The sequence below is a fragment of the Chlorocebus sabaeus genome, chromosome 17 (assembly GCF_047675955.1).
Source record: "Chlorocebus sabaeus isolate Y175 chromosome 17, mChlSab1.0.hap1, whole genome shotgun sequence".
Classification (NCBI taxonomy): Eukaryota; Metazoa; Chordata; class Mammalia; order Primates; family Cercopithecidae; genus Chlorocebus; species Chlorocebus sabaeus.
The window spans coordinates 52328997-52356783 of NC_132920.1; the positions used below are offsets into that span (position 1 = coordinate 52328997).

The 27787-nt window shown below is 43.5% G+C and overlaps 1 protein-coding gene across 2 annotated transcripts in view; it reads left to right on the top strand.

Moving 5' to 3' along the window:
- The first annotated feature begins 12434 nt into the window (after window positions 1-12434).
- Window positions 12435-27787, top strand: part of PAQR8 (progestin and adipoQ receptor family member 8) — a 44326-nt gene continuing 28973 nt past the window's right edge. Inside the window, exons 1-2 of one of the 2 annotated variants that reach the window (XM_007972266.3) lie at window positions 12435-12610; window positions 16693-16874. The gene's annotated coding sequence lies outside the window, so the exon portion shown is untranslated. The remainder of the gene's footprint in view (window positions 12611-16692; window positions 16875-27787) is intronic. The other variant, XM_007972262.3, reaches the window with a different exon arrangement.

Sequence of the window (27787 nt, forward strand, 5' to 3'; positions counted from 1 at the left end):
TGGGCTGGGCGCAGTGGCTCACATCTATAATCCCAGCACTTTGGGAGGCTGAGGCAGGCGGATCACAAGGTCAGGAGATCAAGACCATCCTGGCTAACACGGTGAAACCCCATCTCTACTAAAAATACAAAAAATTAGCCAGGTGTGGCTGCACACACCTGTGTGTAACACACCTGTGTGCAACCTATAGCGGAGGTTACAGTAAGCTGAGATCGCACCACTGCACTCCAGCCTGGGCGACAGAGCGAGACTCCGTCTCAAAAAAAAAAAAAAAAAAAAAAAAGAAATATTTGTCATTTGTCCTCTTTTTTTACTCTCTATACCTGTACTTGTCCTACCTATACCTGTGCTATGAATATCCACTGACAACCTCCTCATCTATCATACCAGACCAAAACTCCCCCGAGTCTTCAGTTGCAGCTGAATATTTTCCCTGGTGATCCCATAGATACCCCAAACAAAACATGACAAAAATGAAACTGCAATTTTTGAATCAAATCTCCTTTTCCTCCTCTACTTCCTCTGTTATTTGGTAATTTCCCCTAACCACCAGTCACTTAGGCCTTCTATGTGCAGGTACTTCATCTCATTTATTCATTTGTTTGTTGATACATTTAGCTAACTTTTTAAAAGACTTGTATCTATCAGGCAGTGTGCTTTGTCCTGGGAGCATAGCTGTGAACAAGATTCACATGGTTTTAGCTGTCATAGAGAAGGCTTTAGTAAGAAATTCCAACATAGATGAAAAACTACAATATGGAAAATATGGAAATCTATATGAATGCACAGCATAGAATCCAGCTTCCTACCTATAATTAGCCACCAAATGCTATTGACTTTGCCTTTAATTATAAATACGTCTTGGATCTGGTGTTTGCTCTTCAGCCACAATAACCTTGCCTTCCTTCAAGCTCTTAGCATCTCGCACCTACAGTTGCTTTCTAACCAGTGTCCTTGTCCCAGTTTCTCATGCCTGGAGCCTTGCTAAATCTCAGACCCTTCTCCCACACTGCTGCCAGCAAGATTTTTCAAAAACAAAATATCTCTTCATGTGAATTCCGTGCTTATAATTTTTTTTTTTTTTTTTTTTTTTTTTTTGAGACGGAGTCTCGCTCTGTCGCCCAGGCTGGAGTGCAGTGGCACAATCTCAGCTCACTGCAAGCTCCGCCTCCCGGGTTCACGCCATTCTCCTGCCTCAGCCTCCCGAGTAGCTGGGACTACAGGCACCCACCACTGCGCCTGGCTAATTTTTTATATTTTTAGTAGACAGGGTTTTACCGTGTTAGCCAGGGTGGTTTCGATCTCCTGACCTCATGATCCACCCGCCTCGGCCTCCCAAAATGCTGGGATTACAGGCGTGAACCACCGTGCCTGGCCCCCTGCTCATAATTTTTTATCTCCTATAGCAAGCAACCCAGCACCTTGGGCTATAACTTGCTGCCATCAGAGCAGAGGTCCACATCAATAGAGCTTGAGGACATGAAGGGGGTTGACCCCTCTTCCCCTGCTCTGGTGGAGAATCATTGTGTAGTTCAAGTTCCTTCTCAGGATATGCAAAGTCCTTCAAAATGTGATCCCTGCTTACTTCTCCAGTCTCATACCTTGCAATGGTTCCTCCCATTCGGTGGGATAGATTTTCTTTCTCCTTAACCTTTCCCAGGATCCATGGTTTGCACATCACCAAGCTGAGAATGCTCTCTAAGGCAAAGAAGTTGACAGATTTTCTTTTAATATCCTAAGTTATCAGGTGGCTAAACTAGACCACATGAAAGTCCTGATGATCTTTTTCAGATATTTGAGCCTAAGGCCAGTTCATGGGCTCTATCTCCCCACCTACTTGATTTGAAACTCCTGACTCAGTCCAGTAGCAGCAGTGGATGAAATTGAGTGACTTAAAATGTACCTAAGACTGAACATAAGAAGAGGCCAGGTGCAGTGGTTCACACTTATAATCCCAGCACTTTAGGAGGCTGAGGTGAGAGGGTTGTTTGAGGCCAGGAGTTTTAACCCAGCCTGGGCAACATATGGTGACTCCATTTGTACAAACAGTTAACCAGATGTACTGGTATGTGCCTGTAGTCCTAGCTACTTGGTAGACTGAGGCAGGAGGACTGCTTGAGCCCAGGAGTTCAAGGCTGTAGTGAGCTATGATCGTGCCACTGCACCCCAGCCTGGGCAACAGAAAGAGACCCAATCTCTAAACAAAGCAAAACAAAAAAAAGAGAGAGAGAGAGAAGAGAAGGGAAGGAAGGGGAAAGGGAAAGACAAGAGGAGGAAGAGGAAGAAAGAAGGAGGAGGAGAAGAGGACAGCAACAACACTGGGCAGAGCAGGGAGTGGAGGGAATGAAAAAGTTTAAGCGGGCCAAAGAAATGGGGAAGGAGAGAGGAAGCAGAGAGCCCAGAGGAGAGATGACTCTCCTGCCCTTGCTTACACAAGGTGCTGACCACACAGCCACGATGAAAGTTGATACTAAATCTTGGTGCTAGTTAGAGGAACTGGTAGGGTGAGTGAACTAGGAAGAGGGGCTGCTCCTGAATATCTGTTCCCCTGAGGATTTTATATGAGTCAAAGCATGCCATGGGAACCCAAAGTAAAGGACTGTGTTTACTTTCTTTTATACTCCATGTGTGTGATGAAGTGACTAACAGTCAAACTGTTTGGTCACGGACTGTATATCTCTCTCTTCCATGCTGAGGGGTATAAGCGGGGGTTGCACCCATATTTTTTTTTCCTGCAAGTGTCATGCTGCTGTATGCCTCCGTGCTTTTGCACCTGCTATTCCTTAGCCTGGAATGCTTTCCTTCCCTCTTGTCTGCTTGTTAGTCTCAGCCTTCATAACTCATCCTAACTTTTGCTGACCCTCACAACACTAAAAAGCTTGGTAACTAGAGAGCTAGGTACCGCTCTTCTGTTTTTTTTTTTCATAGCATCTAGTGTACCTTTCTTGTAGCCCTTGTAACACTGCATTGTCATCAGTTCTTTAAGTATATCTTCTCCACTAGATCAGAAAGTGAAGATTGCATCATGTTCATTTCTTTGTCCTGAGATCTTAGCAAAGTGCTTTTAGCACCTAGGTGGTTTTCAATAAATATATTCTGAATGGATGAAATAATTAACAACAGAACATTGCATATTGAGCAATAGCCATGTGTCCCCTTTGTCCCCAGACTCAATTTTATTTAGTGTCTTCATGGCATTGTAATAAGGTGTTTCCCTTCTGACCTAAACAATTTGCTGACCCCTTGTCAGAAATGTGGAGTGATCAGCGCTAATTGGATTTGTCCAAAGAGAAAGAGAGAGAGATTTAAAGCAGCCAGGTCTCATCCTGCTGCAGTATTGGCTGGACTCAATCTCAATAGAATTGGATCTGCTGGCACAATTCTTTTCCAGTCCTGATTTAATAGAGGGGACAAGAGATGTCAAATGCACCATTAAAGAGAAGCATGGGTGGAAGGCAGACTGCTCAGATCCAACGTTGCTAGTCAAAGGACCAGATGTGTCCATTAGTGGCTGTTAAAAGGGGACTCATTGCCTATTACATTTAGTGTCCCCTCCAAGAATCTCAGGTTCCTGGAAGTCTGAGCACGCCAAGACTGACCTCCCTGCCACCCACGCCTGCTGTACCACAGATGATGAACTGACTCTGACAGTTTTTGGTTGCCTGTAGCAGGTTACCTCTTTTAACATCTAATTTAAAAGAGGATAAATATTATATTTGTTGTTGTTATGAGCTCAGAAGCACAGGGTGCTCACAAAGTACCCCACACATCACCATCACAATTGCTATAGTTAACTTTACTGTATTTTTGTTCTATAATAATCTACAACTAATTATAGCCCATTAGAATTGTATGTACATATGGAGCAATTAGCGACAGCCATTTATGTATATATTTATTTTATAAAGAATATTTGGAAAATATTGAAAATTTTTTTAAATGTTCTCCTGGAAATATTATAAATGTAGCTTCTTTCTCTTTTCTTTATTTTTTTCTTTTTTTGCAGTGCATGTACAGCGTATCGTCTTTTTTTTTTTTTTTTTTTTTTTGAGACGGAGTCTTGCTCTGTGCCCCAGGCTGGAGTGCAGTGGCGCGATCTCGGCTCACTGCAAGCTCCGCCCCCCGGGTTCACGCCATTCTCCTGCCTCAGCCTCCCAAGTAGCTGGGACTACAGGCGCCCACTACCACGCCCGGCTAGTTTTTTGTATTTTTTTAGTAGAGACGGGGTTTCACGGTGTTAGCCAGGATGGTCTCGATCTTCTGACCTTGTGACCCGCCCGCCTCGGCCTCCCAAAGTGCTGGGATTACAGGCTTGAGCCACAGCGCCCGGCCGCATATCGTCTTAAAAAAAAAAAAAAAAAAAAAAAAGGATCACTTGGCCGGGCATGGTGGCTCACACCTGTAATCCCAGCACTATGGGAGGCCGAGGCAGGTGGAACACCTGAGGTCAGGAGTTCAAGAACAGCCTGGCTAACATGGTGAAACCCTGTCTCTACTAAAAATGCAAAAATTAGCCAGGCATAGTGGCACACTCCTGTAATTCTAGCTACTTAGGAGGCTGGGGCAGGTGAATTGCTTGAACCCAAGAGGTGGAGACTGCAGTGAACTGAGATCGTGCTACTGCACTCCAGACTGTGCAACAGAGTGAGACTCTTTCTCAAAGAAAAAAAAAAATGGATCACACTGCACTATAATCTGCTCTGTTTTACTAAACCAAAGAACCACAGACTGCATATTTCTCTGTGCCATACAGTCTATGTTATTTTTGAAGACTGCACAGTATTCCACATCATGCATAGACCCTAGTTAATTTAGTCAGTCCTCAGTCATCATTCCTTATTGCAGGGAATACTTGCTTTGTAAGCCTCCTGCTGGAACTTCCCATTGACACTGCCAGGATTTGAAGTCTCTGGTAAAAATCCCCAGGCTATCAGATGATTTTTGGAGGCTACAAGGAACGTTGAGGGAGAAAGACCCAATAAACCTGGCTTTCACACTCAGAGTAGCTTCCAGGGTTCTTCCCAGATGTCCTCAGGGCTGGAGGATCCCAGGCTAGTGGGAAGGATAATCAGATTAATTTAATTGAGAGGGAGAACAAAGGAGAATTTTACTTTAGTTTGAACTACTCAGGATACTTCTTCAGTATGTCAAATTCTTGCAACTCAGTTTACCTCAGTTTTTTGTTTGTTTTTTCAGACAGAGTCTCACTCTGTTGCCCAGGCTGGAGTGCAGTGGCGCGGTCTCGGCTTGCTGCAATGTCTGCCTCCTGGGTTCAAGTGATTCTCCTGCCTCAGCCTCCTGGGGAGCTGGAATTACAGGTGTGCCCCACCACAACAGGTTAATTTTTTGTGTTTTTAGCAGAGACAGGGTTTCACCATGTTGGTCAGGCTGGTCTCGAACTCCTGACCTTGTGCTCCACCTGCCTTGGCCTCCCAAAGTGCTGGGATTACAGGCGTGAGCCACCATGCCTGGCCAGTTTACTTCAGTTTAATTCAATTCGACAATTTAAAAAATTGAGCAGTCCATTACTATAGCACCGCCTGTGGGACCAGAATCAACTCCCGTTCATTCGTTTCCTTTCTCTCTCGCTTCCTCTCAGATTGGAATATATGCTTCCCCTTAACTGCTTCTTCTTGTCCTCCTTGTTTCCACCCCTGGGGCATGTTTTCCTCTTCTGGTACATTTGTAGGTCATTCTAGCCTTCTCTAAGGGTTCTACAGTAAATGATGATAGACTCCTGGACTAAGTGGATTCTCAGTGTGCCAACAATTTACATTATTTGATTTACACATTTAACAAATATATGTTGAACACATACTATTTGCTATGTCATATGGGTAGGACAATGATTATCATGTATACAAACCTCTCTCCGTAGGAGCTTACAGTCTAGCAGAGGAGCCAAAGAAGTAAAAAGAGATTTGCAAAATGAAAGTATCACAAGAGAGGTCAGCTCAAGATGCTATTTCCATCAGATCAGAAGTCACCCTTGACTCAAACCACAACTTTAAACTTGGCCCAACATCCAGTGCCCTGTCCCCAGGGGTACAAATATGGACTGGAAAGGACTCCAATTTATCTGCCCTGCCCTGCAGTCTGGGCTGAGATATAGCCCAGGTCTCATCTATCCTGAGGCCTTCCAGATGGACACGTGGACAGCCAGTTCTGGCCCCCTGACTTACTCCTCTGTAGTGAAAACAGACTCAGTAAACACATGCTGAATTAAACTGGTTAATTGTTGCATTGATTTTTTTTTTTTCTTTTTAGATCATTAAACCCTGAAACCAAGCCAGAGTCAAGCGTGAATAATGCAGTTGCTACTCATCTTGTCCAATACTGCCGTTTTCACCGTCCCATCCTATTTAAAGAAAGAGAGAGCCAAGATAAGTATCCCTGAGAAAGGCTTCAGCTAAAGAGCTGTGGACAGGACACTCTGTCACTTCCTGGGATTTTGACCCCCAGCTGTCCAATAGAGGAGGGTCTGTGCCTTTGCTCATTAGCCTAACTTAGATGATAGGTGAGAGACTGAAATGAGCTATAGGGAGTTGTCCACTTCCAGGCTGCTATGAGTATACCAGCTGGGGTGTGACAAAGTCCAGAGGTTCAGGCCTCAGTTTTTCATCCTGGGTGAGTTCACATGGCTTTCTTTTTCTAGTCCTAAGCCTGAGAAGTTTCTCTCCAAAATCTTTTAGAACACAGTCCAAATTGAATTGAAGTTGGGCAGAGTGAAAGGTGTTTACTTCTGGCTGGGCACAGTGGCTCACGCCTGTAATCCCAGCACTATGAGAAGCCGAGGTGGGTGGATCATTTGAGGTCAGGAGTTCAAGACCAGCCTGGCCAACATGGTGAAACCCCATCTCTACTAAAAATACAAAAATTAGCTGGGTATGGTGGCAGGTGCCTGTAATCCCAGCTGCTTGGGAGGCCGAGGCAGGAGAATTGCTTGAGCCTGGGAGGTAGAGGTTGTAGTGAGCTGAGATTGCACCACTGCACATCAGCCTGGTGACAGAGTGAAACCCTGTCTCAAAAAAAAAAAAAAAAAAAAAAGAAAGAAAGAAAAAAGAAAAGAAAAAATGTTTACTTCTCGAAACTTTTGGTATCAGTCTAAAGTTCAATCTTTCTGATTTTCCCAGTGCTCAGGAATTGCCCATCTCCCCCTCTGCCCCAGGATAAAATGACTGAGAATCAGAAGCAAAGTGGACGGAAGAAACAAAATTGTCAGACCCTTTAAAGAGGAGGGAAACCAAGTCCCTTTACCCTAAGGCTTTTTAGTTACAAATTTCTGCTGGAGAATGAGGAAAGGCCTCGTGCTTTGATATCCAAACTCTTATTTGCTGTTAAATTACCACGATCCAATTATACACTGTATTTCCTAAATCAGGGTTTTGTTTAGGAACAGGTGTTAAAACGAACATTTACACACATCAAATGTTGTTGGATTTTAGGAATTCATATTATTTTATTAATACTATTCAGCCATAAAAAATGAAATCCTTTGCACCAACATAGATGGAACTAGAGGTCATTATGTTAAGTATAATAAACCAGGCACAGAGAGACAAATACCATATGATCTCACTCATGTGTGGGAACTTAAAAAGTTGATTTCATGGAGGTAAAGAGTAGAATGATGGTTACCAGGGGCTGGAAAGGGAAGGGGAATTGAAGAGAGGTTGGTTAATAAGCACAAACATACAGTTAGGTAGAAGGAGTGAGTTCCAGTGTTCAATAGTGCAGTAGAGTGACTATAATTAACAACAATATATCATATATTTCAAAACAGCTGTAAGAGAATATTTGAAGTGTTCCCAACACCAATAAGTGCTAATGGTGGCTCACGCCTATAATCCCAGCATTGTGGGAGGCCACAGCAGGAGGATCGCTTGAGCCTGGGATTTTGAAACCAGCCTGGGCAACATCGTGAAACCCGGTCTCTACAACAAAATACAAAAAATTAGTCAGGCGTGGTGGTGTGCACCTGTAGTCCCAGCTACTTGAGAGGCCGAGGTGGGGGGATCACCTGAGCCCAGGAGGTTGAGGCTGCAGTGAGCTATGATCGTGCCACTGCACTCCAGCCCTGGAGACAGCGTGAGACCCTGTCTCAAAAAAATAAAAATAAGGCCGGGCGTGGTGGCTCAAGCCTGTAATCCCAGCACTTTGGGAGGCCGAGACGGGTGGATCACGAGGTCAGGAGATCGAAACCATCCTGGCTAACACGGTGAAACCCCGTCTCTACTAAAAAAAATACAAAAAACTAGCTGGGCGTGGTGGCGGGCGCCTATAGTCCCAGCTACTCAGGAGGCTGAGGCAGGAGAATGGCGTGAACCCGGGAAGCGGAGCTTCCAGTGAGCTGAGATCTGGCCACTGCACTCCAGCCTGGGCGACAGAGCGAGACTCCGTCTCAAAAAATAAAAATAAAAATAAAAAGTAAATTGAAATAAAAAATTAATTTCAAAATATTTTTCAAAAAATAGATGTTTGGGGTGATGGGTACCCTAAATACCCTGATTTGATCATTACATATTGTGTGCATATGTCAAAATCTACATGTACCTCATAAATACCTACAACTATTAGTATCAATTAAAAATTTAAAAATAAATATATTAGATAAGACTTTTAAAATAATAATAATATTAAAGCTTCCTGCTCAGTCCTTTTATCATTTATTCTTATAGCTTGCCATCTGAAACTCTTCAACTAGGAACTAGTTACCTTAGAGAATGAGAGATCAGATATAAGGCCTCAAAATCTCACATGTGCCCAGGGCTTACTGAGGGCCCAGGAGCAATTTCTACATCTTCTCTTTTTTGTCTGCATGGGTTAATTTATTTGCTCCCTGAATTGTTATTATTATAAACAAACAAAAGGAAAAAATGACATGAGCAATTCCTAATGAAAATCAAATTAGCTTTAGTGAGCCCCTACCATTCCACCATTAAATGAGATAAAATAGACAGACAGTACAAGAAAATCATGATTTTTATTTTTAATCTGACTCAACCGCAGTTCTTTAGCATCCTGTATGTGAAATTAGTATCGTGGTTACTTTTCCCAGTTGGCCATTTGGCAGGGGATCTAAATAGAAACACTAAGTATGGATGTCTATCTGATCATGGAATGTCAAGGAATGATGGATTTGACTTTAGGGTAAAAAAATACAGATATTCAAGTTTTCCCAGATTCTTCCTGTGTAGTCCACTGGGATAGTATATCTTTGCTGCAAGTAGAAAGTATTGAAACAAAGATTCCATAAACAACCACTTAAGCTGGGCACGGTGGCTCACACCTGTAATCCCAGCACTTTGGGAGGCTGAAGAGGGTGGATCACCTGAGGTCAGGAGTTCAAGACTAGCCTGCCCAACATGGTGAAACCCTGTCTCTACTAAAAATCCAAAAAAAAAAAAAAAAAAAAAGCAGGGCATGGTGGCAGGCGCCTGTAATCCCAGCACTTTGGGACCAACATGGCAAAACCACATCTCTACCAAAAATACAACAAATTAGCCAGGCGTGGCGGTGTGTGCCTGTAATTCCAGATACTCGGGAGGCTGAGGTACTGAGAGGCCAAGGTTGCAGTGAGCCGAGATCATGCCACTGCACTCCAGCCTGGGGCACAGAGTGAGACTGTCTCAAAAAAAAAAAAAAAAAGAACGAAGAAGAAAAGTTAAGTTACCTACTGAAGGCTCTCACTCCCAAGGCCACACTTTTAACCACTGTGCAAAGTGCCTCTCCTTTTCCCTGCCAAGATAGTGAAGAAATTAATAGTCCTCAGTCCTTTCATAAGATGTAAAAAGAAAACAAAAATAGTAGAGCTTTTAAATAACTCTTCACTGTAGCAGTTTTCACAAATAGGTCTACTTTTAATATAAACCAGTATGTATACCAGAATGTTCCAGGCAAGTGGTTTTAACTATTTCATGCTTCCATTTCTCCGTGTTACAGTAAGACTACCAGTTTTTACCCCTTTCCTACTTCATATAAATGTATGAAGTTGAGTAATATGATGTCATCAAACACACTTTGAGCTCCTTGGAAAAGTGATACTATGTAAACACAAAGTGGAAGGTTTATAAAAACAGTGTCAGTGTGGTATGTATCCAATGTAAAATAGATCAAATCATTTTATAGAGATTGGGACAAAAATAGCTCTTTAATCTTATCTATTTCTTTCATCATTTTGCATATTGCCTGTCTCTGTGGCTTTCAAGGGCAATCTGAAAGGGAACTAGGTCTGATACATGCTGATTGGATTAGCAGTTTAGCATTCTCCTTGTTAAGGAAATACTGCAATATCCAAGATCTTGGCTGTTTCCAGGTTTTGGAAAAATCTCAGGTCAAAATTTTGTTGCCAGATGGGGTTATTACATAGAGGAAAGTTGGCTGTGAATTTCCATATACCAAAGGCCATCCTAACAGTCTTTTATGAGGGACCCAACAGGCTTTTATTATAATTCAAAAATAGCCAGGTCACCCTAGGACTTTTTTCAGTGTTACCAAAACATCACTTTTACTGCCCAAATGGAAGTAGGCCATTACCTCACAGTAGAAAATAAAAGAAGCTAGCTAGCATGAGACAGGGGTAGTTTTAAAAGGCATGAAGGATGAGAACCACCATTCTTATCTAGTGACTCTGGACAGCGTCACTTGCAAACAGAACTGCCTCATGCACAGATAACAATGCCTGACACCCATTACACTTTACATGCACGTTCACATCTGCCTTTTGGATAAAGGGCAAGAAAGGAACATTGACCATTGAGAAAGAATTAGAAGACTTGTTAGTCTTCTTTTAAAACTTCTTCACATTCCACATGGAGTAACTCTTAGGGAGAAAAACACTGCCAAAACAATCAGCAAAGCATTTTGGAGGCTCATCAGCTCCTGGCTGACAGTTCACATTAGTTGGATGAAGGCTGTGGATAGGCTTTTAGATTTGCTAACCTGTAATTTTGTTTTTAGAGTGGCCCAAAGTGGAAGGAGTTTTCACCCCCTCTCAATAAGCCCTGTTGTACAGCTGTGACCTCTGGCCTATTATAGCTTTTTGAGGATAAGGGAGAGTTCCGTGACATGTTTGGGGTGAAGAAGAGATGGAGGGAGCAAAGCTGCCAAAGACCTCTTGTGACATTTCCACTAGTATCCACCTATAAGTAAGTGCTGGACTATGATTCCCTGGGGAGAGCAGTGGCTCTGAAGACAGGCCCCTGGGCTCTTTCCTGGCTCTGACTCAGCTTCAAACCTGCCATGTAACTGCTCACAGTCTAAATGTCTTCATTTATGGAACTGAAATAATCCTGCTGAGATTACCTACTTTCTTTGCTTCATAATGCTTGCCTGAGAATAAGAAGCTGGGACTACAGGCGTGTGCCACCACACCCATCTAATTTTTGTATTTTTTGCAGAGAAAGGGTCTCACCTTTTTGCCCAGGCTGGTCTCGAACTCCTGGACTTAAGCAATCCGCCCACTTTAGCTTCCCAAAGTGCTAGGAATACAGGTGTGAACCATCACGCGGCTAAAATGTCTTGAAAAAGAGAAACATTGTACAAATGCGAGATGTTGTGCGACATGTCACTGAAACACGGTGGTATAAGAGAAGTTTTGGGAACCAGCAGACCAGAATTAGGCCTGAGAAAATCTTACAGTAAGCAGACCAGAATTAGGCCATCTGAGAAAATCTTACAGTAAGCAGACCATAAAATCTTACAGTAAGCAGGCCATCTTCCCAGGCCTTTTCTCCAGATAGTGAAGAAGGCTTTTTAAAAGCAAAGCCAACTTGATTTGTTAATTGATCATCCAACTTCTTAACTATCTTTTTCTCATGGTAAAATACAGAGAACGTTGTGGGTGAGGAGCAAGTCGGGAGGTGGAATCCACCCCCGCCATTCCACCCCCAATAGATTGTGTGTGTGGGTCGCTATTGCTAGGACTCACGAGGGCTGGGGATTGAGGGCACAGGGTAGAAGAGGGATCCTCTGCAGGGCAGTGTCAGATGTGTCTGTGTGATGTAATCATGGGAGAGGCACGAGTCTTGGGCGGGTGTATCTTAGGGGTGTGGAAGTGTCTGCAAGGGCCTCCGTAGTATGTCATCACATTATTTATATCATGGGCATGACCCTGAACGTTCACTCGAGAGTGGTGAGAGAGAAGGCCAGGATTTAAATCAGTCTTGACAGCGCAGATGAAGTTTGTTATTGTTTTCCGCCCTTCCCGAGGGACTTTGGAAATGGCCCCCTGGGAAGTGAATTCTTGGAAAGAATACGAGGGCGGTTAAGGCGTCCCTGTCTCAAAGTCCGGTTTTTTTGCAGCTACCAGGGACTGCGAGGGTCTGCGTCCTGGGTGGAAGGAAGCGGCGTCAGTCAACTTCCTCGCAGCGGCGGCAGCGGCGCGGGCAGCGGCGGAGCGCGCGGATCTGCGCATCCCGCCCCCGGGTTGGGAAGGGGCGGAGCCGGGCGTCACCCGCCCCCGGCGGTCTCCTCCTCCCGGCCGCTCCCCCAAGCCGAGCCCGCCGCGGTCGCAGCCGCCTGCGGGAAGCTAGTGGCCGGGAACCCGAGGCGGGAGTGCGGGCTGGGCCGGGCTGGGCTGCGCGCACGGGCTCGGCCGCCGCCCCTGCCGGTGAGTCCCGCCGCGGGAGGCGCGGAGCGGGTTGAGTTGGGTATCGGGACCGCGAGGTCGGGGAGCCCCGGGGTCCGAGATCGGGAGGCGGGGATGTCAGGATTGCGGCTTTGGGGAGTCCTCGCACCCCGAGCTCGGAGGGGAGGTCCAGAGCCGCAGCGTTGGAAACCTGAGGCCAGGGGCCGGAGTTTAGGGCCCCTATGTTGAGTCTCAGAATCCAAGCCCGGAAGAGGGGGGACGACGGGTTAGGATGTTGGGGAGCCCTGGAGCTCTGAACGACTGTAGGGGGGTGGCCAGGACTACGATGCTGGGGAGTCATGGAGCCCGAGCCTGGAGAGCTGGCGGGGGTGTGGGGACCGCGATGTTGGGAAGCCTGAGCCCATAGGGCGGGAGATTCAGGACCGCGACATGGGGGAGTCCGACAGGGCGGAACGAGGGGCGCCCTGTCCGCATTTTTGGGGCGCCCTCCGCAGGGCGGAGGGGAACGGAACCCGGGAGGGGAGTGCGAAGGGGAGGAAGCCCGGGGTGGGAGGGGGAGCCCGAGGATGGGGAGCCCGAGGTAGGGGAACCCCGGAAAGAGTAGGGTGGGGCTAGGCGTGTGCTTTCTCCCGGGAAAGATGGAGGGGGCTTCTCTGAGAGGGTGAGAGGGTTGGCGCGAGGAGCGGAGTTGTGATGAGAACCGCCGGCAGCTGGCTAATGGGCAGATGCTGGGGCTTGGCGGGATGGGAACGCCGCGGTGGGGTGTCGGAGGTGGCTGGTGGGGCTGGAACGCTGGAAGCGTCTGTCTCGGCTATGGGAACGAAGCGCCCTCGGTGGAACAGGGTCGTAGACAACTCGAAAGGGAATCTACTCTAGGCAGCAACACCGGGCATATCGGGGCCGGTGGGGACCTCGCACTCAACGCGCTTGGGGAATATTCGGAGCCTGGGTTTGGGGGGCTGCTGCACCTCGCCGACCCGGTGCGGGGACCTGGAGGCAGCCGGGCACCGCAGCTTCTTGTGCAGCTGTAGGTGCGCCAGGCACTGGCAGACTAGCGGGAGGTACAGGGGCCTTGGCAGACTCATTGTCTTGACCTAAGTTGCATCCCATATTTCTTAGCTGGGTTAGAAATGATTTTGTCCACAAACCCGATGAGAAGAGCCTAGGCTAAAAAGAATAGTTATGGAGTGAGATTTCAAATGTACAGGTAATATCTACCTGTGTGTGTGCGCGCCTTAGGGATAACTCATATAACACACCGTATATGTGATTTTTAGACCCACGTGTGTACTACTTGTTCCAGTACTCTGTGAGAAGCTGTTTCTGCGTAAAAACGAGGAAAATCCACTACCCATACACACACCAAACAATGCCCACAAACGCACTGCATTCCAGTCGAGTTAAACATGAGAGTATTGTGCAGTTTGGGAGTATTTGCTTGTCAGTGAAGACTCCTGTTAGTGAAGTTAATAGGTGTTTCCTGCATGGAATGTGGACTGCCCTTGACTGCCCTGTTAAGATCATCCACAGCGTGTACCCAGCCCTGAGCTGCTGCACCCTTGACCAGGTCAACTGGAAGGGAGCCAGACTGCTTAGGACCTCAGTGGATGAGTATCCAAGTGTGTATCTAAAAACAAGAGACCAAGGCATGGCTTTTGTTTTTTGTTCTTGTTTTTTATTTCTGTTGTTTGTCCTTGGGTGCATGTCCTTCAATTATTAGTTAAATGTTGACTATCTTACATTAACCCATCTTGTATTGTTAATTATGTATGGTAATTAGTTCAGTTATTTGGCGTAACAACCAATTCTAGAAGACCCAGGGTAGAGGAATCTTATTAAGTGGATATATCCATTGAAAGATACCTGGGTTTTTCTTTTCTTTGCGGGTGTGTGTGCACCAGATTTCCTTCTGGTGCATATAGGTCCATCTTCTGACACACACTGAGATTTGAGCTTCATTGGAGAAACAAGGATTATTTTGGCAACTAGCATTTGTTGGGTCTGTTTTTCAATTCATGAAAAGGAAATATTTAATAGTTATGCAAGTTAACAGGATAGAAAGCGATTTATTCATTTTGCAAGAATCATTTCAGGACAAGCATGTTTCCATTAAGGGTGTGTGTATACCTTACTGAGTGGTCAGGACCTTGCATCAAAATCTGCATTATCATTCCTGCAGCAGTGTACTTATTCACTTGGACGTAACACTTGCTGATGCTTCCAGTTCTTTATCCAAATGTTAAAATAAATATGCCAGTATTTATACATTCAAATCAGTATTTCTCCCCTTCAAAAGCCTGCTCTTGGCAAGCTGTGTACTAATTCTAGTGATGCTGTCACTACTGAGAATAATTTTGGAGCTCCTGCTTTGGAGTTGCCTTCAGAGTTTGCAACACATTTCCTGATTGCCTCAGTGATGGCAAACCTTCTTCAGCTGGGAAACAGCCAGGCACTGTGCAGGGCCAACTTGGGCTTCTGAGGTGGGGAATCGAGGTTGTCAATAAGAAGTATGCTCATTAAAATAATGAAAATTCTCTTGAAGGACCAGCAGTTCTAAAAGGGGCATTCAGTAATGGCATGGAGTGTGTATTTAGGATTGGAAGGAATTACAGTCGATCCCTGAACAACACCGGGGTTAGGGGTTCCCATCATCTCCACAGTGGAAATTTTGAGTATAACATTTAACTCCTCAAAAACTTAACTACTTTGAAGCACAACCTTCATTTTGGTGTTTATGCTCTGGTATGTGTGTAAAGTAATTGGTCCTGTCACTTTATTGTTATAGCTTATGGCATATTGGGCTAGAAAAAGTAAGCCTTTCTTTTCCCCTCCTGATATTTGTTACTAGGCAGTCTCCATCATTGTGGATTTTTACAGAAAGCAAAACAGAAATACAAAAGACTTGTTGTCTCACCAAAAAAAGAGGTACCCAGAAAGCCATTTGCCCCAGCTGTAGGTAATGCCTGGTGCTTGATTTTTGATGTGAAAAGATCTACAGAAGTAAAGGGAAGAGAATGATTTCTGAAAATTAATTTCAACTTTGAGATTTCATGGCACACAGTATAAAAAATGAACTGAACATATCCCTTTTTAAAATCCGCATTTTTTTTTTCAGGTTGTATTGCATAAAGCTTCACACAACCACAGCTTGAATTTTGATCTAGCTGTGGTTTGGGGGCAAGTTTCTTCTCTTTTGGCCTCAGTTTTCTTACCTTAAAATGAAGATATCAATGAGCATGTACCTCATGGGGCTGTGATGAAGATGAAATAGCATTGATGCATGTAGAACACTTGAGTTCGGTGCCCAACACATGAGTGCTCAATAGAGTCTAGCTATTCTTGTTAGGAATATTATTTATTGATAGTCTTATGTTAAAATTCCTTTGAAGCCATGTGGAAATTTATCATTTCCCAGGTAATGATATTCCCTTCAGTTAGGTTTTGCAACTAACTACAAATAGAACATTTTGGTTTTTGCTCTCCTGTTCTTTTAAGAGTTTTTAATGGGTGGTCTTTTAAGAATTTTTAAAGGGTAACCTTTAAAAGCAACCACAACTACTTACTTTTTATTTATTCAGAAACGAGGAAATACAGACTCCAAATAAATGGGGTCAGTGCTCCCAGTTACTTTCTTTTGAATTCAGATTTTTTAAAATGAGCGTTCCTGTTATGATTGTATATTAGGTATAACAGTTTGGTGTGGTAAGGCAAATCTCAAAGAAAAAAGTTTAAAAGCCTCTCCTCTAATTTTTTTTCCTTCATCCAATGAAAATATTATTCTAACGAAACAGCTACAGTTCTCTTGGCATGTATTGAAAGAGATGATTCTGGTAAACATTCCCTTCATTCCAAATGTGAGTTTTGCTCTGCTGTGTTTTTTAAACAATAGGGAAGAATAGCCTGGCACTGAAATCTCAGCTCTTCTGTAAATGTCAACACTAGTTTTTTTTTCAAGTTTATAAGTGTTATTTAATATATGTACGTCCATATATTAGAAAGATGGGAAAGTTTCATCTTAATTTTAATCAGGTGATTAGGGGCTGCTATGAAATAGTTAATGTTTCATGAAATGTTGACCGTTTAGTGAGAATTCTCTGTTTTAGGCAAGCAAGTGCTGGAGATGGAGAGGCTTGAGACACAGGCTTTGCCCTTCAGAAGTTCTTTCACATCATGTGCTCTCTTACAACGATGCATGAACAAAAGTTTCTTCTCCTAATGGCCTGTGGAGCTAAGAATTAATATGGATTTTACTACATGATCTTTTCCCTCAATTTCTCAAAGACAGGTAAATAGGTGGATCTCTCAATAGTGTTCGTATTTTTGAGGTGGATTAACTCTTTCAAAATTAGATCCCGATATGCACTCAGAGGCCATAAAAGGAGATAATAGCTATAATTAGTGAATTACAAAGTTATATATCTGTAGGATAGGGTGGTATTATTGCTTTACCAAACTTTCCTGGAATGTTGTGTTTGGTTCTTGCTCTGTCTTCTGAGTAGCGGTTTATGTACTTGTAAAGGACAAGGAAACAACATACGTTGTGGCTTAGACTGGAGCTGTGATGATGATGATTATTTTGAGACAGAGTCTTGCTCCGTCACCCAGGCTGGAGTGCAATGGCGTGATCTCGGCTCACTGCAACCTCCATCTCCCGGGTTCAAGCAATTCTCCTGCCTCAGCCTCCTGAGTAGCTGGGATTGCAGGCACGTACCACCAGCCCAGCTAATTTTTGTATTTTTGGTAGAGATGGGGTTTCACCATGTTGGTCAGGCTAGTCTTGAACTCCTGACCTTGTGATCTGCCCGTCTTGGCCTCCCAAAGTGCTGGGATTACAGGCGTAAGCCACCGCGCCCGGCCTGGAGCTGTGATTCTTAATGGGGAGAAGGGGGTGGTGAATTTGCCCCTCTTTCCCTCAGAGGATGAAATTTGGCGATGTCTGGAGACATTTTTGATTGTCGTAACTGGAGGGGGAGGGATGTTACTGGCATCTAATGAGTGGAGTCCAGAGATGCTGCTAACCATACTATAATGCACAGGACAGCCCCTCACAACAAACAATTATCTGGTTCAAAATATCAGTAGTGCTGAGAAGTCCTTGGCTAGAGCATGGGATTTGGAGTAAAAATAAACCTACATTAGCACCCTGACATCACCATTTCTTAACTGTGCCACCCTGGGTGTGTTACTTAATCTGAGTATCCATCGAATGCATATCTGAAGAGATGTGAATTAGAGTGTGTATGAAATGCTTAGCATATGGCCGGGCGTGGTGGCTCAAGTCTGTAATCCCAGCACTTTGGGAGGCCGAGACGGGCAGATCACGAGGTCAGGAGATCAAGACCATCTTGGCTAACACGGTGAAACCCTGTCTCTACTAAAAAAAAGTACAAAAAACTAGCCGGGCAAGGTGGCGGGCGCCTGTAGTCCCAGCTACTCGGGAGGCTGAGGCAGGAGAATGGCGTAAACCCGGAAGGCAGAGCTTGCAGTGAGCTGAGATCCGGCCACTGCACTCCAGCCTGGGCGACAGAGCGAGACTCCGTCTCAAAAAAAAAAAAAAAGAAATGCTTAGCACACAGAAGGATCGCAATAAGTGTCAACTCTTAGTATCATGACTGGTTAGTAGATCTAGGTCAAAATCCAAAGACTGTGCTTTAAACAGACACAGATTTTGTTTCTTAACCTATTATGTACAGAAAGAATTCAAGTTTCTTGTTTCCATTTGTGTGCCCAAGGATAGGGCAGGGGCACAGATGTAGGGCCTCCAGCGTCCCTGGTACCTTCTGCATTCTGGCCTAGGTTCTGCCAGACAGCTAAGTGTAGTCTGCAGATCAACCAAGCAAACAGGACAGTCCCCTAGACTTGTGTAGAGGAAAGATGAGGATGGAGGAGCTTTCTCTTCCCTCTGGGCTACACTTGGAAGGAGGAGATAGCCAGGCCAGGAAGCTCCTTCTGATTGAACTTATCTCCCAGGCTTCTGAAGGCTCTTCTCAGTCCCCTGTCTAGGCATGATCAGAGAGTTACCTTTGCTGTGTGAGCAGGTGAGGGGGTCTGGCCATTTCCCCTTCCCTTTGCTTTTCTTTAGCTGCGTATGGTGGTTTATGCCTGTAATCCCAGCACTTTGGGAAGCTGTGACAGGAAGATCGCTTGAGCCCCAGGAGTTCAAGACCTGCCTGGGCAATATAGCAAGACCCCATCTCTACAAAAAATACAAAAATTAGCCAGGCGTGGTGGCACGTGCCTGTAGTCCCAGCTACTTGGGACGTGCACACACACACACACACACACACACACACACACCGGAGCCACATGAGTAATCAACTCAGTAACAAGCAGATCTTCAGCAAAATGGGTTGGGGGATGGGCATGGTGGAGCAAACTCTGGGCACAGAGAATGTTTAGCAGACAAGGATGTAAATAAGTAACAGTGTTTTCTTAGCTGTGATCTAGAAACCATTGGTACTGTGGTTCTCAGTCCTGGCTGTAGAATAGAATCACCTGGGGCTGTCTAAGAATATTGTTGCCCGAGCCCCACCCCAGGCCATTGTTTGTGAGTCAAGGTGAGTAGCTCCTGGGTATCAAATTTTTTTAATTCTCAGATGATTCTGATGCCCATTGTGAGTTGAGGGTCAAGGACTACTGCCTTGTGAAATGCATGACTTGCATTTAAAAAAAAAAAAAAGAAGAAAAGGGAATAAAAATATCTAAGTAACATAAGTATTGTTTTCTAAACTTTTGTTTAGTCTTGGGTGTATGCTGACTTCTAATTGGTTGTGGTCAAAGTTTGAAAAACATTGTTTTAGAACCTTAGGGGTGTTTAATTAATATTGATAAATTTACCTCATTCAGTATTTCTGCATGCACATCTGCTGGACAGTTTTCAAAGTGCTTTTATATATCTTCTCAAATATGACTTTTGCTACCATCCCATGAGGCATAAAGAGCAAATATACCGATTTTTTTTTAACAGATGAAGAGTGATGTGGTTTAGCTCTGTGTCCCCCCCACCCAAATCTCATCTTGAATTGTAATAGTGCCCACGTGTCAAGGGCAGGACCAGGTGGAAATAATTGAATCGTGGGAGCAGTTTTCCTCTTGCTATTATGGTGATAGTGAGTTAGTTCTCTCCAGATCTGATGGTTTTATAAGGGGCTTCTCCCATTGCTCAGCACTCATTCTCTCTCCTGAGGGATAGATTTTTCTTTTCTCAATGTCTTGGAGGGTATAGGCTTCCAAACCATCTAGGTGGCAAATAAACTTCATATTTTCTTATGTGAAGGATATGCAATGCCATATCAGAGCAATATTTGTTGAATGAGTAAATTAATAATTATGATGAATGTTAATATACAATGGAGGTAATAGGGCACTTCAAAATTTCAAGACAAGTACACCTAGGGAAGACCCAAGGCTGGTTCACCTCTCTTTCCAGGGTGACCTGGTTCCTGACCTCAGTTCCTAGGGCTGTAAGAATTTGAGAAAGACCAGAGCTAAGGTTATTGATTTAAGAGCTTTTTGTTGATTTTGAGACACAGCTAACAGTAGAGGTGGTGACGTTTATCCTTTTAGGGTTCAAGATTAAAAGGAGCAAAGAAGAATAAAAAAATCTCTATTCTCAAAGAATGGAGAATTGGGTACTTTCCGACAATATTGTGAAACTCTGTATTTGCCATGTCCTTAACACCTACTCTTTTGAGTCCAAGAAAATACCAAAAGATTCAAAATAAATCTATAGTCAGGAAACTGGAGGTGAGCTACACTTACCCAAACCAGGTGAAGATGGAAATAAAATATACATACTCTGCTGAATAATGTCTGTGGATCATAATTTTGGGAGAAATGACTTTTTTGTTGGTGAAAAGTATAAAGAGAATTTGGTAAATCTGTATAAAATATGGATGAAAAGAGCAGATAGTATATAGTCAGTGGTGGAGTTTAATGGCTCTCACGTTAGAACATTTATATTTTCCATAGTGAATTCATTCCAGAAATCCCATCTTAGCTTTTTGATTCCTGCACTTAAGCAAGATAAAGGCATTACTATTATTCCCTTGAGTTGTCAGAGACCCTGAGCACTTTAGAAAGTGGAATTAGTTTCACGGGCTAATACTCAATTGCCTGCAGTACTAAAATGTTACCCAGATAGGTTCAAGAATGTCATTGAAACTGGGTGGCATTTCAAGAAAGTAGAAACCGATTCCTCAAATATTGGTTTGATGAAAAGGTTCAGGTTAATTCATGAAGTGCTATAGGTGTTTCTTGGATTGCATGGCCTTTTTTTTTTTTTTTCCCCTCTTTAAAACATACTGAATAATGACTTGTTTATGACTTACATCTCTGGAACTATTGCCACCTTCTGAGAAACTTCTGGTCTGAGGGTCTCAGACAATGTCTTTGTCTCATATGGGATGTCAATATTTCAGATTTTTGTAGCTCTCAAGAATCAGTCTAACTCAGAGGGACACTAGGGAAGGAGGGGGAGAAAAAGGCAATAGATGTTGGGGCATAAATGAAATAAGGCTGGAGCAGCAGAGGTGGGGTTCAAATAGGAAATTTGTCAGTTCATTTATAGGGATATTTTTGTCCACTTAATAAGTACCCAACACTGTTAGATTCCTTGAGAGATGTAAGAGAAGTGTAAAGCATGTCTTTCTGTGCTTAAGGAGCCTAACACATTTGAAGGGTCTGCTATTTTTTTTTTTTTCCATGAAGGAGAAAACTTTAGAATGTTTATAGTTGTGTGTAGGACTCTGAGGCACTGGTAGTATGTGCAGTACTGCTCAGTGTGAGACAGGGTAAAGTCAATGGGGGCTCTTGTGGTTTGAGTGTAATTCAGGAGAAACAACCTGACTGAGATCTTGAAAGAATAATATCCAGAAAGGGGGACATTTATGGTGGGAGACATACCTATTGCAATGGCACAGAGGCAAAAATCAGAATAGTACATGGTATGTAAGGCCCTGAGGAAATCACTTTATTTGGCTTCATTTTTCTTCATATCACTTGGCACCACTTGACGTGTGTGTGTGTGTGTGTGTGTGTGTGTGTGTGTGTGTGTGTGTGTATGTGTTTATTCCCTATCTTCTGCACTGGATTGCAGTGGTCAGCTACATAAGGAATACATAGAGCAGGACCTCAGATATAGATACCTTTTTGCAACTGGGTGTTTGCAGAAAGGAAAAAAATTAAATCATTCATTAAAAAACATTTTTCAAGGGTCTACTTTACTATGTGCTTGGTTGGCACAGTTCTAGGTACAGGAGATACAGAAATGAACAAGGTCCCTGCCTTCATGCAACATATATTCTCTTGGGGGAGGCAGACAATAAACAAGTAAATCAGGAAATGTATGATTTTAGGTAGTGAAAAATGCTATGAAGTATAATAAATCAGGATAAGGGGAAAGAGAGTGCCCGTTTTAGGTAAGGGTGTAAGTTAAGGGTAAAATTTTAGATTAGCTTGCTCTTAGCTTCCCTAGAGAAGCCAAAGACCACTAAAGTCTTTGCTAATGGAGTTCCAGCTTTATTCTATGCTCGTCTTGTCCATTGACCCTCTCAACAATATATATACAGTGGACATTCAGCAAGTATTTCATAATAGTAATAACAGTGGTCTTGCTAGACTTGAATTGGAGCACTTTTTTCTCCTTTTTACTTTCTATAAAATGTTTTTAAGTTTAAAATGTATTGTCACAAGACATTTACAGAAGAAGCACGAATCACATAGGTACTGTTGACAATAACACAGTGATCCATATATCATCTCTGGAAGAGAAGATTGAATGCAGTTGCAACAAAATTTTGTTACATGAAAAAGAAAGAAAATATTAAACTGTTTATAATTATGTGGCTGATACATCTCATGGCCTGGAGAACCACTGGTTAACCAAATTTCAAAGGAGGTGATAATATATCCATGCATACGTAAAAGCATACAAAGACATAAAATAGCTACCATGTATTGAGCAATCACTGTGTGCCAGGCATTGTGCAATGTACTTTACTTGCATTACCTTTGGTCCCTGCAACAACCTTAGGAGGGAGATATCCCAGTACAAATGAGGAAACAGATGAAGTGGCTAGTGCAAGGCTATTACAGTTAGTGTCAGAGCAAGGATGGCAGATTCCTTGTTTGTGTGGGGGCATGGAATCGAGTTTGGAAATGCTGGTGTAATTAAGGGATTCCTTGGAGTGCATACCTAGCCTGGCGTTACTCAAGGGTGGAGTTCCCTGTCTGTGCAGCTCAGCATCCTATCTAAGAAATCCTAGAAGCTGGGAATTTCTGGGGCTGGCTCTGAATTGACGTAAGTGGTTCCCTGAACCCATTGCAGGCATGGAGTGCATTGAACATTTTTTCACTATTTCGTATGCCTGTGAAACCACATACATGTCTGTCAAGCAGCTGCATGTGCCATTAAAACTTGGAAGTGCTTAGCTTTTGGCTGGGGATGACAGCAGCTCAGTTTGGAGCCACCAACAGCTCAACTAAAGCTGACTTGGAAGTCTAACTTGGGATTCTGTATATCTGTAAAAGATCTAGGTAATGAATATTGGAAGGATGTGAGATTTAGTAAACTTCCAAAGCATAGAGAGCCAACAATAATCAACTTACTATTGTTACTGATAGTGAAAAGTTTGGGCAGTAATGGATGATCTAGAGTGACAGTGAAATTCTCTATGTGTTTAACTCCCTCATGTTGGCCCCAGAGCCCACCCATGTTTCTAGAGAGGCAGGCTGGTCTCTTGGCACCTCTGTAACCTGGAAACAATGCCCTCAAAACCTCTGATCTACAACAGATTACATTTAATTAGCACATGTTGTGTGCTAAGAGTTTTACATGTATTTCTCTCTCTGTTTCTCTCTCTCTCTTAAACTTTCTATTATTGAAATTTCAAACAGGCAGAGGTAGACAATATGGTATAATAAATCCTCATGTGCCCGTCAACCAATTTCAGTAAATATTAACTCATGGCCAACTCCATATATATCTTCAGATTATTTTGAAGCAAATCCCAGATGTCATATTATTTGTGAACATTCCAAAATGTGTTTCCAAAAGATGAGAACCCTTTTATTATAATTCTTTAAACTTCACAATAACCCTGTTAGATATCACTATATCCCTATTTGACAGATGAAGGCTCTGAGACACAAGGAATTTAAATTACTTGCCCCTGGTCACCTAACTTGTAACTGACTGAGTCAGGATTCAAATCCAAGTTGCCTAACTCCAAAGCCCATCTTGTTTACTACCATGCTATATGGTTGCTGCCAGACTCCACTGTTGTAGCTAATCTTTGCATTACAGAATTGGATCCTGGGATTAACAAACTCCCACAGACATGACTATTGATTTCTGTGAATTCAACCATTTTCCCATTGCTGCAAATTGGGTTCATTTAGGTACACAGGGACAGAATAGCTGTGAAAGGCCTGCCTGAAAGAAAGAAAGAAAGAACCAGTCTGAAATATTAATGGATTCTATTAGGGCAACAAAACTGATAAAGCAGTCAAACCCTTCTTGTGATAGTGTTTTAAATCTTGGAGAAATCCACAATGAAAAAGGACTTAATAGAAAATATGACTGTCATTGGGCCATAACTGCCAAGGGAACTAAAAGGTTTCTTTTAAATGAATTATCCTTTGGTTTTCTTTTGGCGGAAGGAATCAGCCATCCCACTGAGTCTTTTCAGTTTGTTTCTAGCACAGCTAATTGTGTTTATTTGTCTCTGGAATCACATGCCTCTCTCCTCTCCCTTGCCCTTTCTTAGGGTCTTTTGCCTGCTGTGTACTGCTTTTACTGCCAGAAATGTTCTCACCTGGGAGCCAGTTGGCTGCCAACACTGAATGGATGCTGGGAGGCTGATTCTGCCTCTCTAGAGATCTGACCTGGCCTGGGTGTCCAAGGTTGCCTTAGGGTAGAGGGAGAGAGTGGATAAGCTGGCTACAAAAGGATCTGTTTTTTTGCCTCAGATGTGTCCACATGGTCCATAACAGCATTAAGAACAGAGCAGACAGCAAGAAATAGTATTGATTAATTGATCAAGTAGCTTTGCTAGTTGATATGGTTTAGATCTGTGTCCCTACCCAAATCTCATGTTCAGTTGTAATCCCCAGTGTTGGAGGTGGGGCCTGGTGACTGGATCATGGGGGCAATTTCTCATGGCTTCACATCATCCTCATTGAAGCTGTCATCCTGATAGTTCTCATGAGATCTGGTTATCTAAAAGTATGTGGCACCTCCCCCTTCCCTCTCTTACTCCTGTTCCAGTGTTGTGAAGTACTTGCTCCCCCTTTGCCTTCTGCCATGATTGTAAGCTTTCTGAGGCCTCCCCAAGAGCTGGGCAGATGCCAGCTTCATGCTTCCTGTACAACCTGCAGAACCATGGTCAATTAAACCTCTTTGCTCTGTAAATTACCCAGTGTCCAGTATTTCTTTATAGCAGTCCAAGAATGGGCTAATACACTAGTCAAGTCCAAGAAATTGGTTCTCCATTTTTCCTATCAAAACATCACATCGACTGCTTAATAGTTTTCTTTGTCATTGGGATCACTGCACTGATATTTACTTGATTCTTTCCTTCTTTCCTCCTTTCTTCCTTTCCCCTTCCTTCCCTCCCTCCCTGCCTCTCCTTTTCTTTTCTTTTCTTCTTTCGACAGGGTCTTAACTCTGTTGCCCAGGCTGTAGTACCGTGGTGTAATCATAGCTCATTGTCACCTTGAGCACCTGGGCCCAAGTGATCCTCTTGCTTCAGCCTTCTCATTAGGTGGGATTACTGTCACATACAACCATGCCCAGCTAATTTTTTGTAGGGTCTTGCTGTGTGGGTACCCAGGTTGATCTTGAACACCTGGGCTCAAGCAGTTCTCCTGCCTTGGCCTCCTAAAGTGCTGGGATTATAGGTATGAGCCTGTAGGTATTTTCTTGATTCCTAAACCTCTCTTTCCTTTCCTTCCCCCTTACCTGTCCTGTCCCATCACAGAAGCCATATAACTGCTGGAGAACTTCTTAGCTCTTTTTTAACCATCTTACCCATGGAGTTCTAGAAGATGGTAGTTGTCAGGATGCAATTGAAGAAAAGCCTACAAATTCCACCTTTGGCTCCCTATTGCACATGCCAAGGAGGACCTCATTATTATTAGAGATAATAATTATAATATTTAATTATAATAAGTATATTGTTTATATAATATAATGTAATATAATATATATAATATAATATAATAATTCTATTAGAGATAATGAGGGGAATACATTTTCAGGGAAAATATTTAAAGATGTTATTGCAAATATTTTGAAATAGTTTTTTATTATTGATATGATCACTACTTTTTAAAATAGTTTTAGAGGGAAAACAGTAGACCACAAGTCACTTAGCTGTCTATAGTAGAGTCAGCTCAGGGGTGGCAAATGTGTGGTTCTGTGCCACTTCTCCCTCCTGAGCCCCACCTCCCTCAAGAGCTTGTGGCAAACATTGTAAATCCATAACACCTTGCCTTCTAAGCTCCATCCAGTCCAGGCCTGGAATGCCACTCAACACGTGACTCCAGGAAGCCATTACCAAGCAATAGAGGTTGGCATGACGAGTGAAATCTATTTGCCGTCTCCTAAATAAGTAGTCTATAAAGCCCTTCCCACACTAAAATTCAGTGAGCTTTTTAGCCTGTGGTCATATTAGGTCCCTAACAGCTAGGGAGCACGTCTCCTCATTCATTGATTTTACCACATAGATGCCAAACCCTCTCTGGAAAACAGATGAGAAAGGGAAATTTTTTTAATTAATTTTTTTTTTTTTTAAGATGCAGGGTCTTGCTCTGTCACCTAGGTTGGAGTGCAATGGTGTGATCATAGCTTACTACAGCCTCCTTTCCTGGGCTCAAATGATCCTCCCTCCTCAGCCTCCCGAGTACTTGGGACTACAGGTGCATGGCACCACTCCTGGCTAATTTTTATTTATTTATTTATTCTTTTGTAGAGACAGGGTCTGTGTTGCCCAAGCTGATCTTGAACTCCTGGGCTCAAGTGATCCTACTGCTTTGGCCTTCCAAAGCACTGGGATTACAGGTGTCAGCCACCATGCCTAGTTGGGATGCTTTAAACACTGATGATTCATGGAAGATTTGGAAGTCACAACTCTCCCTTTGCAACTTATAGTAGGTCCTTCAGTGGTTTGTCAGTAAGACTAAATCAAATCATTCTTATGGAAGAAACAGAATGCTAATGCATTGCTGAAGGGGAAGAAGAGGAATTGAAACCCAGAGCCTGTCCTGCAGGAGTTCCTACTCTGGTATAGTAGTTGTGTTAAACTGAATCTAGATTATGTGTAGTTTAATGAGATGGGAAAGCAAAAAACTCAGTGCCTGGTTATAACTAACTTGCTATCACCTAATAATTCTCTTTACTTTTGAAGACATTTGGACAGTATTAAGATAATACCTATGACGCATCAAGACTTCCTTGACGAGGGCCGGGCGCGGTGGCTCAAGCCTGTAATCCCAGCACTTTGGGAGGCCGAGACGGGCGGATCACGAGGTCAGGAGATCGAGACCATCCTGGCTAACCCGGTGAAACCCCGTCTCTACTAAAAAAATACAAAAAACTAGCCGGGCGAGGTGGCGGGCGCCTGTAGTCCCCGCTACTCGGGAGGCTGAGGCAGGAGAATGGCGTGAACCCGGGAGGCGGAGCTTGCAGTGAGCAGAGATCCGGCCACTGCACTCCAGCCTGGGCGACAGAGCGAGACTCCGTCTCAAAAAAAAAAAAAAAAAAAAAAAAAAGACTTCCTTGACGAGGTTTTAAGTGTTCATGACCATATTATAGACAATGTGTTGGACAGCAGTAATGGCTTAGGCCAGTCCAGAGTCACCAAAATTATGAGCTGGTAGGCTGTGCAGGCAGAAGCTGTGTGGGCTGCTCCAGGCCTGCCTGTCTCTAGGAGGCTTGACAGAGGATGCCAGGCTGCTTTCTGGGTGGTTAAGATCGGCTGTGTATGCACTGGTGTGGTCTTCTCTTGTTTTATTCAACAGTACATTCTTTTTGCAAGGAAAAGTCAAACTGAGGCTCATTTTGGAATGCTTTGGATTTCAGAGCAAGGACAGGCAGAGATACTTTTCCACTTTGGAAACCTCAACTGAATATTGGGTATGGGGTGAGGAAAAGCAGAAAGGAAAACCCATATAGGTTAGATAAAGCATTAGATTAGC